Raw genomic sequence first — 15,426 nt, 5'->3', positions numbered from 1 at the left:
GGTATCTAAACTCTAATTTCTAAATTCGATGATGATTTCATACTATCTAATGTAAAAATCTAGCTATGTGAAAGGAAGTATAGTATCATAGAGCCCAGTGATAAGGAAGACCCTTCCCTTAGAAATACGAATAATATCTTTTAGCCGCTCAGCTCCTCTGCCTACAGATGGCATAATTTGGATACTATGTGTCTATTACCCATACCTTTTAAGAGTAATAATAAATGTCGGTTCATTCATTCATAAATACTTTTAAATCCTTAGTCAAAAGCAGCTGTGTGACAATTTAAAATGTTATTCTGAAGTCATTCAAGTCTCATTTAAATTGTGAAATCTCTCAGATCTTGGTCTTGAACTGAGGTCAGAGGAAGGACGCTACTTTAGAAACAAAGGAAAGTTAACTGTAACTTATTTCAGTGCTTTTGTTGTTCAGCTTTTCCTCTCAAACCATAATTCATCTTATATTTTTTACTTGCCTCATCATATTTTCAAAAGACAAAGATTTGTTGAGATATAGGTTTTTAAAACATAGAATTGTTTTGATACATATTTACACACACATATATAAATAAACTTGATTTTGTCTGTGGAAGATGATGCTTCCTTTGGGTTCAAAGATGAGAATATACATTTGCTTGTACTGAGAGTCATTATCCTTTGTGGCAGAGACATCCCTGTGAGCCCTTCTATAAAAGGATTTGTTATATAAATCCCAGGTTCTTCCCTGACTAGCCTCCACTGATCTTAGACAAGTCCCTTAATCTCTTATAACTTTGATTTCCTTATTCATGAAAAGAATGGGATAATAGTAAATCTATACTTTATGGGGTAGTTGGTTTCAACTGCACAGATTTTAAGAACTGGTTATTAAGTTTGTGAATGTCACTCTAACTTTTGGCCATTTTACAACATTCTGACTCTTTTCGCCAAAAGCTTGGTGAGAAAAAAAAAAACTAGAGCTAAAATTTGTTTTCTTTAAATTGTCTGCAGATTGAAATCAGGCTCTGGCTGAACCACATTTTACACCTCAAGGAATGATATGTTTAACATTTTTCTCTGGTCCCTTTTCCATAATGATGCATTTCTGATTTTTCAGAGACTCTAATGAAATTCTGCAAATTTTCAGAGGTTTTTAACTTGAAATTTTCCTTTATCTCCAACTTTCTCCATAGTTGCAAAGTGAGTGGTCCTTTGACAATGCATATGCATCATTCAGGAAGACAATTTCCTGAGAGTTACCTAGCTTTGCTGGAAAATTCTGAACAAAATAGGTAACTGTAGGTACAGTGAGCCCTCCTAGGATTGATATTCTGTGATCATAGTCATTGCTCCATTCAGGTGTACTCAAGTAAGTTTATGAAGCAGCTTGTGAGTGCATGTATTTTAGAAGAGAGAATTTTGGTGAAAATCCTGTAAATGATGTTACATTAAGAAGAAGAAAAACTGTACTTAGTATTTAAATAGGACTTTACGGTTTACCCAGTGTTTCCCCATGTTGTCTCATTAAATCCTCACAACAACCTCCATAAGGTATATCATCCCCATTTTATGGATAAGGAAGTTGAGGTTTCAAGAAGTTGCCTTATTTAGGTCAGTGGAAGCCTGTCAGGGAAGTTTGGGACTCAAATGCTGTGAGGACTAAATGGGGTTAAATACAAAAAGCAGTTAGTACATAGGAAGCACTCAGTAAATTCTAGCTTTAAAAAAATAGATTTGTGTGGCTATATGGTCCCCTTTGCTGACTAAAGGAATTAATCAGACTTAAAACTCTGCTCATGCAGCAGAGGTAACAAATTAAACATATAAGAAAATTCCACAGTCACTACCATCTCTGACACCAAAAACACTATTGTCAAACAGTGTTAGAGTATTGGAAAGTATAGAGATTATATAGAAATAAAAATATGTATAAATATGTATAAAATTCATGATACTTGAATTTAAACATTAATCCCTAAGACTCCAGTCCAAAAATTCTATGACTCTATAATAATTTGGTACTAGATATTTGATATAATGAGTTTACCAAAGACAATTACTCAGTTTAGTTATCTCAGTTTTTTCCTTTTAATCTCAACATAAACCTAGTCTAATATTAAAATTTCTACATTAACTCCAGGCACACACAGAATGTCCACATAAGGCCCACCTCTTGGGGCTTAACCGTTCACTCCTGTCTGCAGAAATCTAAAGGCCACCCCAGGCCACCAACTTAATTATAACCAGGATGCGCACCAGAGGTGAAAAGCCTCCTAGAGCAGTTTTTCAATCATCATCTCTCCAACTGACCTGGACTAGTGACACGAAAACCAGCAATTAAAAGCCTCAAGTTTAGAAATACATTCAGTTTCCCAAGTCCCCAAATGGCAAAGGTTAAGTGAATTATGTGGAGATAATTCGCCAAGATCCCAAGGGAGGGTCCTGCTGACTTCTGATTGCTGGCTGTTTCAGTCTCATTTTTTTCCTTCCCAACTGATACGCTTCTTGCAGTAGTGCTGCCAATGTAAATATCAGAAAAATGAGAAAAGTTGCAGACAGGGAAAATAAAAACCGTACAATATATTTTCTAGGAGAGGCCATGTGATTAACACACTGTGTTTCAGTTAACACTGAAGGCTTTTTCCTCTAGCTGTTTTCAAGAATAATGGTGAGTAAATTTACACTCACCTCCATTAAAAATGTTTAAGATCTTTATGGTGTTGCTTTGCTACTTAAATTGGAGAGCGTCGCCAGGCATCTTACTGTGTGAGACCATAATGGGACCCACAACTCTCCTTCAGGCTGAATTAGAACCACCCATTACACCTCGAGTTGTGTGGTAACACCTCCACAGTGTTTCCAATTAACTTTGTAAGTTTTTAATCAGTGACAAATGCATCTTTGTAAATTCAATTTACCTTTTATTGCAGCACTATAAACTGTCTTGCTGCATTCCGGTACTTTGTGAACATTTTACTTGCTACTGACATAAGACAGCTGTTGGACCTACAACAAAGGCTAAGCTTTATGAGTTACCTGAATTAGGATGTAGGTGAAGTAATTAAACCCCAAAGAGAAAGAAGGAGGAAACAGATAGCCCTCCACCATCCACACACACCAATACGCAGGCAGGAACTCCTGAAGCACCTGTGAAGCTGAAACATTCAAGATTAAATTCCCAGAAACTCCCTTCTTTGATTGTGAGTTGAAAATCACATTATGTTGAAAGAGGTAGATAAGTGAAAAGGTCAGGCACATTTTATTAATAAATCCATACTGATATTTGTTTTTCTTTTTAATCAGATTCAAATGCATCCTGTTAAAGGGCCACGGGTGATTAGGTCATAAATCTAAACGACCTTGAAGATGATGAAGGAAATGCTTCTCTGTAAAGCGATCATCATGCTGCCTGTTTCATCATTTACACATTTTTACAGGTGCAAGGAAAATGTTTAATTTCAAACTGCTTGCAAGACTCAGAATAAAATATTACTTTATAGGATCTTCAGATAATAAAGTAAATGAGCTAATAGCACACCTGAAAATACAGGGTTTTTTGTTTGTTTCTATCTTTGCTCCTAAAATAATAAAACAGCAAAAAATTAGGGGAAAGATTAGTGTGTTTGACCTCAACTATACTGACTTCAGGATTCTAGCTTAGGTTTTGTTTTGTTTGAATATTACTAATGACACGTTCACTCACTGCCCCTTGATGAAATTATGTCATTGTGAGTAATATGGTCATGAGACATATTTTTTGTTTCATATTTAATCAAAAGTCTGCATTTTTATAAAGGCAGGAAATTTATAGATGACATTTACCATTTTTTTCCTTAAATACTGAAGAATTCTTCTGTCTTATTTTTAGATTCATCACTCAACCATGAGACATTTACATCTGTGCCTTGCTATTACCCCATTGAAAATATTGTGTTGTAATTTGTCAGGAGTTTTTGGACCCTGGCATTATTCTAATTTATTTATTCATTCTTTCATTCATCAATTCACTTATTCATCAAGTATGTAATCTCTGCCTAGGATAAACAGTGACTGAAGATGTGGCCCCTCTCCTGAAGATCAAGGATTATAAATGAAAGAAAAATTTCAGACCTATATATATTTATGTGTTGTTTATTTCAGATGTTGATTTAGACTTTATATGTTTTTTAAATGTTTTTGAAAATCAGCCACGACCTAAAACTTTTCATTGAATCCGTACATTATTACCATTTCTAAACTGTAGGCTTGTCTTTCTTTGACCTTTTCTGAAGGGCATACTCTTTGAATACTGTGTTTATTCTTCTGTATGTATCATAGGCACTTTTTTTTTTTAATAAATTTATTTATTTATTTATTTATTTTTGGCTGTGTTGGGTCTTCGTTTCTGTGCGAGGACTTTCTCTAGTTGCGGCGAGCGGGGGCCACTCTTCATCGCGGTGCGCGGACCTCTCACTATCGCGGCCTCTCTTGTTGTGGAGCACAGGCTCCAGACGCGCAGGCTCAGTAGTTGTGGCTCACGGGCCCAGTTGCTCTGCGGCATGTGGGATCTTCCAAGACCAGGGCTCGAACCTGTGCCCCCTGCATTGGCAGGCAGATTCTCAACCACTGCGCCACCAGGGAAGCCCCATAGCCACATTTGATAGCATATGAATTCTTTCTAATACATATACAAACTAGGCAGAACACAGTTTTGATTTCATTACCCTATTTTTCCCCATTCTTTATTACAGGTATTAAAGAAAGAAGAAAATTCTTGACAGGTTACTGCATAGCTACTTTAGAATGTAGGACCTAGACATGAAAAGGGACCTTTCAACTTGCTATCAACTGATGATTAGTTTCTCACCATTTCTTCTGAGTGCTCAGAATAATATGGCCAGGTGTAGGAGAGGAGTTTTAGCAGACAGTATTGAGTTTATGTTCTTTATCCCACAATATGATTTTCACCCAGTTGCAGGAGCACTCCAATGATAGTCCCGGGACTTGGAGGACAAGAAGACTTATGCCCTAGCACAGCACAGTCCTTAGATAGGGAGGCCGTCAAGGGGGTTACTAAGCGTGGTTCCCCACCCTCAGTTCTCAGCCCAGCCCTAACAAAACCAACCCAGGGATGTTCCCAAAGAGGTGGAGAGACAGGTGGCCTCCGAGAACTCAGGCTTTCATGATCATCTCCCAGGATGTCATCTGACACCCCAGCAAGACACCAGAACATGCCTTAAAGTTGGGACAAATCAAAGACGAGATTCAAAGGCTTTGCAGAGGTGCCCTGGTGCAGTGAGCAAACTGTAAAAAGCTGCCGCTTACTGATAGCTTGAAATACACAAGCAGGCATGGCGCTGTCACAAGAGCCCTACATGGTTGATAAGGAAGCAGAGGCACAGTGATTTACCTGGAGATAACAAAATTCTGGAGCTGGAATTCATACCCGTGTTGGCTATGAATTCCACAGTTATGGACAGTATTGCAGACAGTATAACAGCCCATGCTCTTAACCACTATACTAACTTGCCCATCAGATGCCAAAATGTCACACTATCTCTGAAGCCTAAATCCTTATTCTTTAAAATAAAATTTTAAATCTGTGATATCTCTTGAGTAACAAAGTTTACACCCCAGAAACCCATCCTTATGTGAAAACTAAATAATCGTTGCTATAGTTCAATGCCATTTCTTTTTACTTTATGCTGCCAAGCTATGTTCGATAGACGCTATTACCACTGTAGTAAGTATGCATTAGAATTAAAGACGCTCTATAAAATAGCAACAAGTCTGCCCTGTTTCGTTGCAAAACATGCCTCTAATTTAGAAAAGTAGATGAATTTTCCCCCCACTGGATTGTTTCCGTTTAAACCCTCTTACAACCAAAGCTACCTTACCGTAATTTATGTTTAGCTTTTTTAATAAAAGGCTTCTAATAATGTCTCTTGCATATGAAGGACTTTATAGTATTGTATGTGATATGCAAATTGTTTCCACCAAAACTAACTAAAAGCAGGTTTGTACATATTCTGTATTATTTAGTAATGTAAAATTCTAGCTCTTGAAGTAATTAATTAGGGATCATTGGGAATTATCATTTTGGATCATGGTCAGGGAACATTTTAAAAATCAATGAACATTGAAGGCTTCACTCTCTCCGCACCCCAAAAAAAAAAAATGATTAAGAACAAATTCCTCGGGTACTGTCAGGCACCCTCGGAACACTCACGTCTGGTATCTTCTGCAACAGCTCAATCAATAGGGAAGAGTAATGTAATAATTGCTGCAACATTTTCTGTCATTCCTCATTGTGATAGCAACAGCGTTTCAGTGATATTCAGAGAGACTGTTTATGGTGCTTAAGGTAAGAAGTTTCTGCCATGTGCAGAATAACAAATAAATCAGCGCGGATATTTAACCCTTACTGTGAAAAACTCTTAGTGAAAGTAAAGAAGCAGTTGAGCACTTATCGTAAACTTAAGTTATCAAATTCTCTCTATGCCAGACAATAGTCACAGGACATTGAGCCCCAGGGCATTTGAACAGGCAGAATAGTATTTGATGACCATTAACTAATAGACGACCAGTTGAATAAAATATAGTATATCCACACAACAGAAGATTATGCTATTGTTAAATAAATTGTTAAAAGATGAGGAACCTTGCTGTGTACTGATATGAAAAATTCTCCAAGATATTTTATTGAGTGGACAAAGCAAACTGCAGGATGTTTTGTATATACTAGTCTACATATAATGGGAAGAAAATTAAGAACATACATTTGTATTTACTTCTATATCAATAAGGAAACTCTGAAAGCTATATCTAAAACTGATAACGTTTTTACCTGGGCGTATGTGTGGTGAGGTGGGGGTACTGGGGTGGATGGAAGACATTAATGAGTGCAAGCTATTTATATAAATATCTTTATCTTTATAGAAATATCATTATATATTATATATATATAAATTATTTATATACATATAATGAACATGTGAATGTATTACTTATTCAATAAATTTAAAGTTGCTTAAGTGATGTATGTACCATCAACAGGAAACTAGTTAAGTAAATATGGCATATTCATAGAGTGCAATATTATGTGGCCATAAAACAGAATAAGGAAAGTCTTTATGTATTGATAGAGAAAGGTCTCTCAGATGTGTTACTGTGTTTAAAAGGATATTCATATGCAGAATAATGTCCTTCACATGCTACCATTTTTGTGGAAGGAGGAAGAATATAAACTTGTACTTGCTTGTGGATGATTAATTAGCTCTAAAGGGACATACAGAGAATGAATATCTATGGTTGGTTCTGTTGAGGGAAACAACTTTGTGGTGTAGCTTGAGGGTAGAAGGGAGACTTTTCATTGAATAGCCTGTTATGCTTTTATTAAAAAAACTATTTCAATGTATTATCTTTTTATAAATATAAAATTCAAGCATTTAATTTTTAAAACAATATTTAATGATAATTACTGCTTTTTCCTAAAGAAAGAAAAGAATGAATCAATAAATTGATCTCAGAAGCACAGAAAAGAAGAAAACCAAGCTCTAATTTATCAAACTATCTAATTTATCAAATTACTACTCCAACTACTATCAAACTACTAATATTTCTCCTAATTTTTTTCTATACTAGTTTGACTGTAGTGTACTACTTTGATTCGAACTTAGCTTAATAAACTTAACTGGATTCATATTTTCTAGACATGTAAATACATGCCATATTTGTCTCTCATCCACCCCACCTCCTACTCCAGGAAGGGAAGACTAAATGGACTGAGATTGCATAAGTTAAATTTTACCTGGTTCATTATCACTTTCAAATAATTTATGCATTTTAAGCAGCTGCTTTTCTTCTCCTATGTGTCAATCATGCAAATTAGCAAGACCTCAAAGAAACTAGCCCATAATAAATCAATCGTTAAGCTAAGTCTTTCACAGGGTTATCTTTCCCTGTGCAGATGTTAACAGCTGTAAAGCACCCACACTTCCACATTGGAAAGTAGTGGAATGATCATGAGTTTATAGTTAAACACATGTAAGGTTTAATCTTGCCCTGCCATTTATAATCTACATGTCTTTGGATAAATCATTTAATGCCTTTATGCCTCGGTTTTCCTTATCTGTAGAACTGGAATGAGAATGCCTATTCACAGGGCTGTCATTTATATAAGGTAGCAGACTAAAGTGTTTAGTAGAACTTTTGTTACTGGGATGACCAATTGTCCCAGTTTCCCTGAGACTTTTTCCTTCAGCCCTGAAAGTCCCATGTCCTGGGAAACTCCTTAGTCCCAGGCAGATCAGGACAGCTAGTCACCCTATTTGCTACAAAAGGAATATTCAATGTGAATTAAAATTTTGAGTGCCCAAACTAGGGAGGGTAGTAGTGTCCACAGTAGATGATTTTTATGCCTTCTTGAGAGGCTTCAGTAAGGACACAAAAAGTCAGTTCTGAAATTTTTAGGCAATTAAAGTACACGATTGGAAAAAAAAAGAAAAAGAAATTAAGATTTCACTACTTGTGAAGGCAATATGTGGTTCTATGATAATAGAAATACTGTAGGACATTTGATGAGCGCTTATATATGTGTATGTGTGTATGTATATATGTGCATGTGAATGCATATGCCAGACACTGTTCAAAGCACTTTACATCCTTTATATCATTTAATGCTTACAACAATCCTATAAGGAAGTTACTGTTACCCTCATTTTACAAATGAAGACACTAAGGCACAGAGATGTTGAGAAATTCGCCCATAGTCACCAAAGAGGAGATGATCAAGGTGGGATTCAAAAACAGTAGAATGGTTCTGGAGCCCATTCTCTATTAAACGTGCCTCTAAAGGACCCTCAATATTGAGAACTTCATCGTTCATTTCTATTGTAAATGCTATAAATAGAAGTTCATCGGAGAACATTGAGGTAGGAACCCCACAAGGAGTTCTCAACTGAGCAGGAGAGAGTTGCAGCTGCTGCCTCTGGGAACCTTAGGAAACTGTGAAGAAGAAAGTGGAGCAGCCTCAGCTACTCATCACGGACACACCGACACTTTTGAGTGTTGGAGGGCGACAAGGGTGAGTCAGACTCCTAGTTATTCCCTTTTTCCCCTGCTTCCCTCAACTTCTAGGAGACCTTGGGGGTTAGCTGAAGCAGTTCACAGAAAAATCCACCCATGTATTTGACCACGGCAACACTATGAAGATTAAAGGGAGAAGTGTGTCCATTACAAAATGAAGACCCACCTTCCCAAAACCTACTTCTTTGTTACCTCCTGCCACTAAGCGTGGACTCTGCTGAATCTCCTGTCCCCAGTATGGAATGGACTGGGAAGAGCACTGGCCTGGAGAGATTTTTAAACGACTTGTCCAAGAGCACTACCTCTTAGCCATTCTATGCCTCAGTTTCCTTGTCTGTAAAATGGGTCTTATAACATTATTCCTGTCTACATCACTCACATTATTGTGAGGATCATGAAATCTTGGTATGTATGGCAAATATTTGTGGAATGCCTAATACGTACGAGGTTATAAATGAGAGAAGACAAACATAACAACAAAAAGAAAGTACAAGATAGGCAGGAAAAGGTGAGTAGTGATTTGACTTGGGAGCCAGATGGCCTGCATTTTAGTTCTGGTTCTGTTGGAGACCAACTATGTGTCTGGCCTCAATGCCATTGGGCCTTGGGTTCATCATCTCTAAGTGAGAAATTTAGATCAGCTCTTTCTTAGCTCTAAAATTCTATTTTAGGGATAGTCAGAAATCCCCAACTGATGTGAAAAATCTCTGCACACCACTAAGAGGAGATGAAAAAGCTCAGCATCCCTTGTCTTTTCAGCCCCTCCAACGCTGTGAGCATGTATCGAGCACTATCTACTGTGTGGAAAACTTTCTGCTGAGTAGGAACAAGGTGAATGAGACCCAGCCCGTGCCCTCCACTCACATAGGACCAAGTGAGAATTATTTTTGCCTGCCAAAATCTGAGAAATCTCTGGCAGAAAGTGGGTTACCAGCTGGGGCTGAAGGTTGGGTAAATCTTTAATGGGCAGTAGATGACAAGGCACTGAGGGCAGAGGCAGCAGCCTGAACGGGGCAGGGGAGTGCTAGTTGTCTAGAATCCTACCGCAGACTGCAAAGAGAGGTCACAGAGCTTGGTGAGAGCAGATAATAAAGATTACAGAGAGCTCTTTTACTAGGGTCACAGCAATACCACCCAGACTGCTAAGTGGGAAAGAAAATGGAGGCCGTGGGTAATTAGGGGGAGGAGAGAGAGGAGAACCTGAAGTGGAAGCCTAAATGCAAGGCCCAGGAAAGGCTTCTTTAGAAAAGGCAGGGGCGGGATTTGAACATGTTTGTGAGTGTATGACAAATTAGCAGCCGAAAGAGAGCAAAGTAGAAAAGTTCACTTTGGGAAGGAGCAAGGAATTTTATTCTTTCCGGACTTCAGCTACGGGAAGAAAAGAAAACTTCAAGAAAATGAAAATAGTTGATAAAGGGTGGGGAGAGGTGGAATTGGAGGAAGGTGGTCAAAAGGGACAAAATTCCAGTCATAAGATAAATAAGTGCTAGGGATGTAATGTACAACATGATGACTACAGTTAACACTGTTGTAATGATATATAGGAAAGTTGTTAACAGAGTAGATCCTGACGGTTCTCATCACAAGGAAAAAAACATTTCTTTTGTTTTTTTAAATCTGTATGAGACAATGGATGTCAACTAAACTTATTGTAATAATCATTTCACGATATATATGTCAAATCATTATGCTCTACACCTTAACCTTATACAGTGCTATATGTCAATTACATCTCAATAAAAGTAAAAAATAAGTGCATTTAATAATAATACTACCAAAAAAAAAGAAAATAGTTGGTGGAATTTGTGTTACATGGTCTCAATCAACAGAGTAAAATAACAGTCAACAACACTGCTCCAGCCCTCTTAGTTGACTCCATTTTCACCTCAGTTTGGTGAACTGTCTTCATGTTTCTATAACAAGGACAGTGATACTTAATTACTGGGATAATTAATGCTTTGGTTAACTGAAGGCTTATTGAAGATTTCAAACAGAAATTCTACCTTTGTTCCAACTTCTGTTTTTAAATTTTGTAAAAGTCTATTATTCTAGTCTCCTTTCTTGGCAATTAAAATGTAAAAATGGGCTTAAAATTAGGATTTATTGGGTTTTTAAATAAAATATTCTCAATTTTAAAATTGATGATTATAGAAAATATGGAAAATAAGAAAAGTGTGAGGAGGAAAAATTTTCACATAGCCCACAGCCCAAACATTACTAATATTTTGGGGCTAGTATTTCCCTCTAGTTTTTTTTTTCTAGGCATTTTTAACTGTTATGGTCTGATGCAAATAATATATATTGGGGTTTTTTTCCATTTAATCATAGAAAACAGGAATTTTCTCATATTGTTACAAACTCTGTCAAGAGTTCGCCTACACTCTTCATTTTAATATCTGAATTCTATGATGAAACTATGCCATTAATTATTTAGTCACTCCACTATTTGGACATTTGGGTTGTTTATAATTTTTCACCATTACATATAATGCAGCAGTATGCAAATTAGAAAGGAGTTTTCTAATTTATTTAGGATAATTTTCTTAACTTTGATTCACATACCATACAATTCATCCATTCAGAAGTGTTTTGAATTAAGTTTTAATTCTGTGATTAAGGATCTGGCTGTTATTAATGGTCAGTTGTTTCACTGGGAACAATGATGTCCCAAAGTAAAAGCCCAGGACAGTGTTGTCCAGTAGAAATATAATGCAAGTAATATAGGTAATTTTAAATCTTCTAGTAACCACATTTTTAAAAAGTAACAAGAAACAGGTGAAATTCATTTTAATAATACAATTTTATTGAACTTATATCTAAAATATTTTCAGCCTTTTTTTTTTGGCTGCAAAAAGCTTTACTGTTTCCATTTGGCCCAAGGCTTGAGAGAGGGCTCCAGGGTGGTTAAAAAGCTGCCTAGTGGCTGCAGAGAGGGGCTTCAGGTAGAAGCCTTGACACCAGAGGGGTTCCTCAAAGGCCGCTGTGAGACAGGCTGGGACCTGGGACCCTTTACTGGAGTGCTTGCTCCTGGACAAAGGTCTCCTCCAGCAACAGAATACAAAGAAACTATAAGGGACTAAAAACTGCCTGCATGCACAGTTGGGGCAAATTATGAACAAAGAGATATGAAAAGGCCAAAACCCAACTGCCAGCTTCTGAGGTGTGGGGAGCAAAATCAGGATACTAGGCAGGATCCCTGCTCACAGCACCACCAAAGGGATGGGCAGACCACCTAAGCCGCCCCTCCAGCCCCACCCACCGATCTACCCTACCCTCACCCCATTTAAGGGACCAGTGCAACACACCCTCGCCATTCCCAGGAACGAGCGAGGGCATCTGTTACTTGCTTTTGCTCCCTCATGCTGCAGCACGAGCCCCAATAAAGCCTTGCCTAAATTCCCCCTCTGGCCTCTTATCAATTTCTATTGATTAAAGAGTCCAAGAACCCAGGTTGGTAACAGCTGGGCTCCAGAAGGCCCTAGCCAGGCTTGACGGTGAGTGTTCGGAAGAGAACTCGCCCGGCCCAGCCTGGGGACCAACCAGCTTGCAGAGGTGAGTCACGTGGTCTTCATCTTCTCGGTGAGTTTCACCTGCTCAGCCAGGTCGCGGCTCTCCGGGAAGTCACAGAGGTGGGGGTCTGGCGGGCAGCTTCCACAGAGTCCTGGGTTTTACCCCACTCATCTTGGGGCGGCTTCTGCACGTCCAGGAAGAGGGCACAGCTGCCCCGCTGGCTTTGCATTTTCAAGAGACGGCTGGGCACCCTCGTGCTTCTCCTCGGCCAATTCGTGGAAAAAGTGGCCCACGCTCTCCAGAGCTACGTCGTCTCGGTGGAAATAGGAGCCCAGAGAGAGGTAGGTGTTGAAGGCCTGCAGATGCAGGTTGACCAGGCCGTGGACGGTGACCTCCACCTCGGTGGAATAATTCTGACGAATCTGGGAGCTCATGGTTGATGAGTAATAAGGCGCTAAGCTCGAAAAATGGTGTTGGCTGGTCCCGGTGGCCGAGGATAGCTCAGTGGTTGGTTCTGAAGGCTGCGACTGGAGAAAAGTTGGAGCTTGGTCGGAGGCTGGAGCAAAGGGCGTCCCTGGGCCTGTTCTGTCCAAATACTGTTGAAGCAAGAGACAGGTCCGCGGACCGCCAAGCTCACTGCCTAAGACTTTAATCAGTATAAAAAATTATTACTGAGATACTCTTTTTTATCCACGTTCAGTTTCCAAAAATCTAGTATGTATTTTAAACTTTAGCAGGTCTCAATTTGAACTAGTCATATCTCAAGTACTTGACAGCCTCGTGTGGCTAGTGGCTACTACGTTGGATAGTGCTTGCAGGTCTAGGAGTTTGGCTGACCAAATCTTTGGAAGGTAGCAGAAAGTTGCTTTAAATATATCTTCTGATTTATTTCCCCTTATCTTCCTTTTTTAAATTAAAAAAAAAAATGAAGCAGGAACAAAATTTAGGTAACTGAAAAATCCTCCTAGAGAATGGTTAACTAAGTACTTAACTGCTTTCACATACTACTTCATATTGAATATTTCTACCTCATGAGTAACAATTTATAATGTGTGAAAAAAGATGGTTTTAAAATATCTACTCTGTTATTCCAGTTGGACGCTGGAGCTATTTCTGTTTATGGAATCTACGTGATTGTGCTGAATGCTAAACATCAGTGCTAACATTCTCCCCAAGTGGTAAATACTTTTCTTTATTGGGTCTTTAATGATGAAATAAACAGGAAAGAAAAAAAAACATAAATGGATTTCATTGTTCTATGCAGGTGAAAACCATGTTTTTCAATGTATTCTTTTCACAATAAAAAGTATTTGATCTGAGGGCCTCTATAATCCCAGGACACACAGTCGTTCTCTGTTGTATGACAACTTCCTGCCATGAATAATTATTTTCCAAAAGCGTATCAGGCCAGAGATGAAGCAGAGAGTGGGGGAAAGAGTCCATGGTGACCTTAGGCAGATTTTTTTACTAGTAGGAATCAGTTGGCTAGTTATTACCACCTGGCGCTGCTAATGAGTCTAGTTGGGAAAACAAAGCTGCTAAGCATTCCACAGCAGGCTGTGCTGTAGTCCAGGTCTGGGGAGTCCTTTGGGGTCTGGTGAGCATGTGAAGATACATGTTAAGGTGTTTTGATTATTACAGAAATCAAACTCTTAGTTCTTCAGTTTTAAAAGAAACTTGTTGGGAATTCCCTGGAGGTCTAGTGGTTAGGACTCGGTGCTTTCACTGCAGAGGGCTGGGGTTCTATCCCTGGTTGGGGAACTAAGATCCTACAAGCCGCACAGTGCAACCAAAAAAAAAATGTTGCTGAGAAAACATTATCAGTTATTGATTCATTTATGCTTCTGCAACCTAAGTATTTTACTGTATTCACAATATAATTTTAAAAACTTAAATATATCTGATACATTAAAACCCATTTATTTGTAGTATTCTTAGAGGAAGTATACTAGCTCTTCCAAGAAAGTATTTCCACTACTAATTCAAATTGCCTCTGAGCAATCTAAATAAAGAGACAATATAGTGCAGTTATTCAGAGCCGGAAGGCTATTGTCAGAGAGTCCTAGATTCAAATCTGATCTCCACCACTTACCAGCCCTGTGACCTGAAGCACATTATTTTTCTGTGCATAAGATCTTTTCTAAAAATAGGAATAGTGAGCGTTATTTGAAGGCTCAAGTGATATAATGCATATGTGGTACTTAGCCAAATGCCCATCACTGCTGTCATTGTTGTAGGGATTTTGGGGGGAAAAGGGGTTATTATTATCACATACATCTCATGTATTCCAAGGTATCACAGGGTAGAGAACAGCAAATAAAAAGCCAGGGGAATAGCAAATAATCAAGCATCAATTATGTGACCCAACTGCTGTGCTACATGAGAGGAAAGCATGGCTATCCCATAAGTTGTGAGAATGAGGGGAAAAAAGACTGGAGTGATGGGAAGAGGAAGTAGTAGGAAATATTAAAGTAACTAACTTACCAAAAGGATGCTTTACTAAAACACTTCACATGTTATTAATTAATGAATTCAATATATATTTGTTGAACGGTAACCATATGCAAAACACTGTGCTTGGTATTGGGGTTACAAAGATTTAGATAAGTTCCCTGCCTTCAATAATTTCAAAGCCCAGCAGTGTGTTGCCTTTATTATTGTATTGCAGTATGTACCACCTTGCCTTGTAGTCCTTGACTTGTTCGTCAGTGTTGGCCTCTTGATTGCTGTCTTATTCACATTTGTACCTCTGCACTCAGTACCGTGCCTGGCTCATAATGGGTACTCAGTAAGTGTTTGCTAATGTGAATTCCTTAGCATGAAAAAGGGATTCAATCACTATTGGATTTCCAACTGTAATAGATAAGCTCC

The 15,426-nt window shown here is 38.3% G+C and overlaps 1 pseudogene; it reads right to left on the bottom strand.

The window, feature by feature from the left end:
- Positions 1-12,666: 12,666 nt before the first annotated feature.
- LOC133091573 (ferritin light chain-like) lies at positions 12,667-12,989 on the bottom strand (annotated as a pseudogene).
- Between the last annotated feature and the right edge of the window lie 2,437 nt (positions 12,990-15,426).

This window comes from Eubalaena glacialis, chromosome 1 (assembly GCF_028564815.1).
Source record: "Eubalaena glacialis isolate mEubGla1 chromosome 1, mEubGla1.1.hap2.+ XY, whole genome shotgun sequence".
In the NCBI taxonomy this organism is placed as follows: Eukaryota; Metazoa; Chordata; class Mammalia; order Artiodactyla; family Balaenidae; genus Eubalaena; species Eubalaena glacialis.
This window is presented reverse-complemented; position numbering and strand designations above follow the sequence as displayed.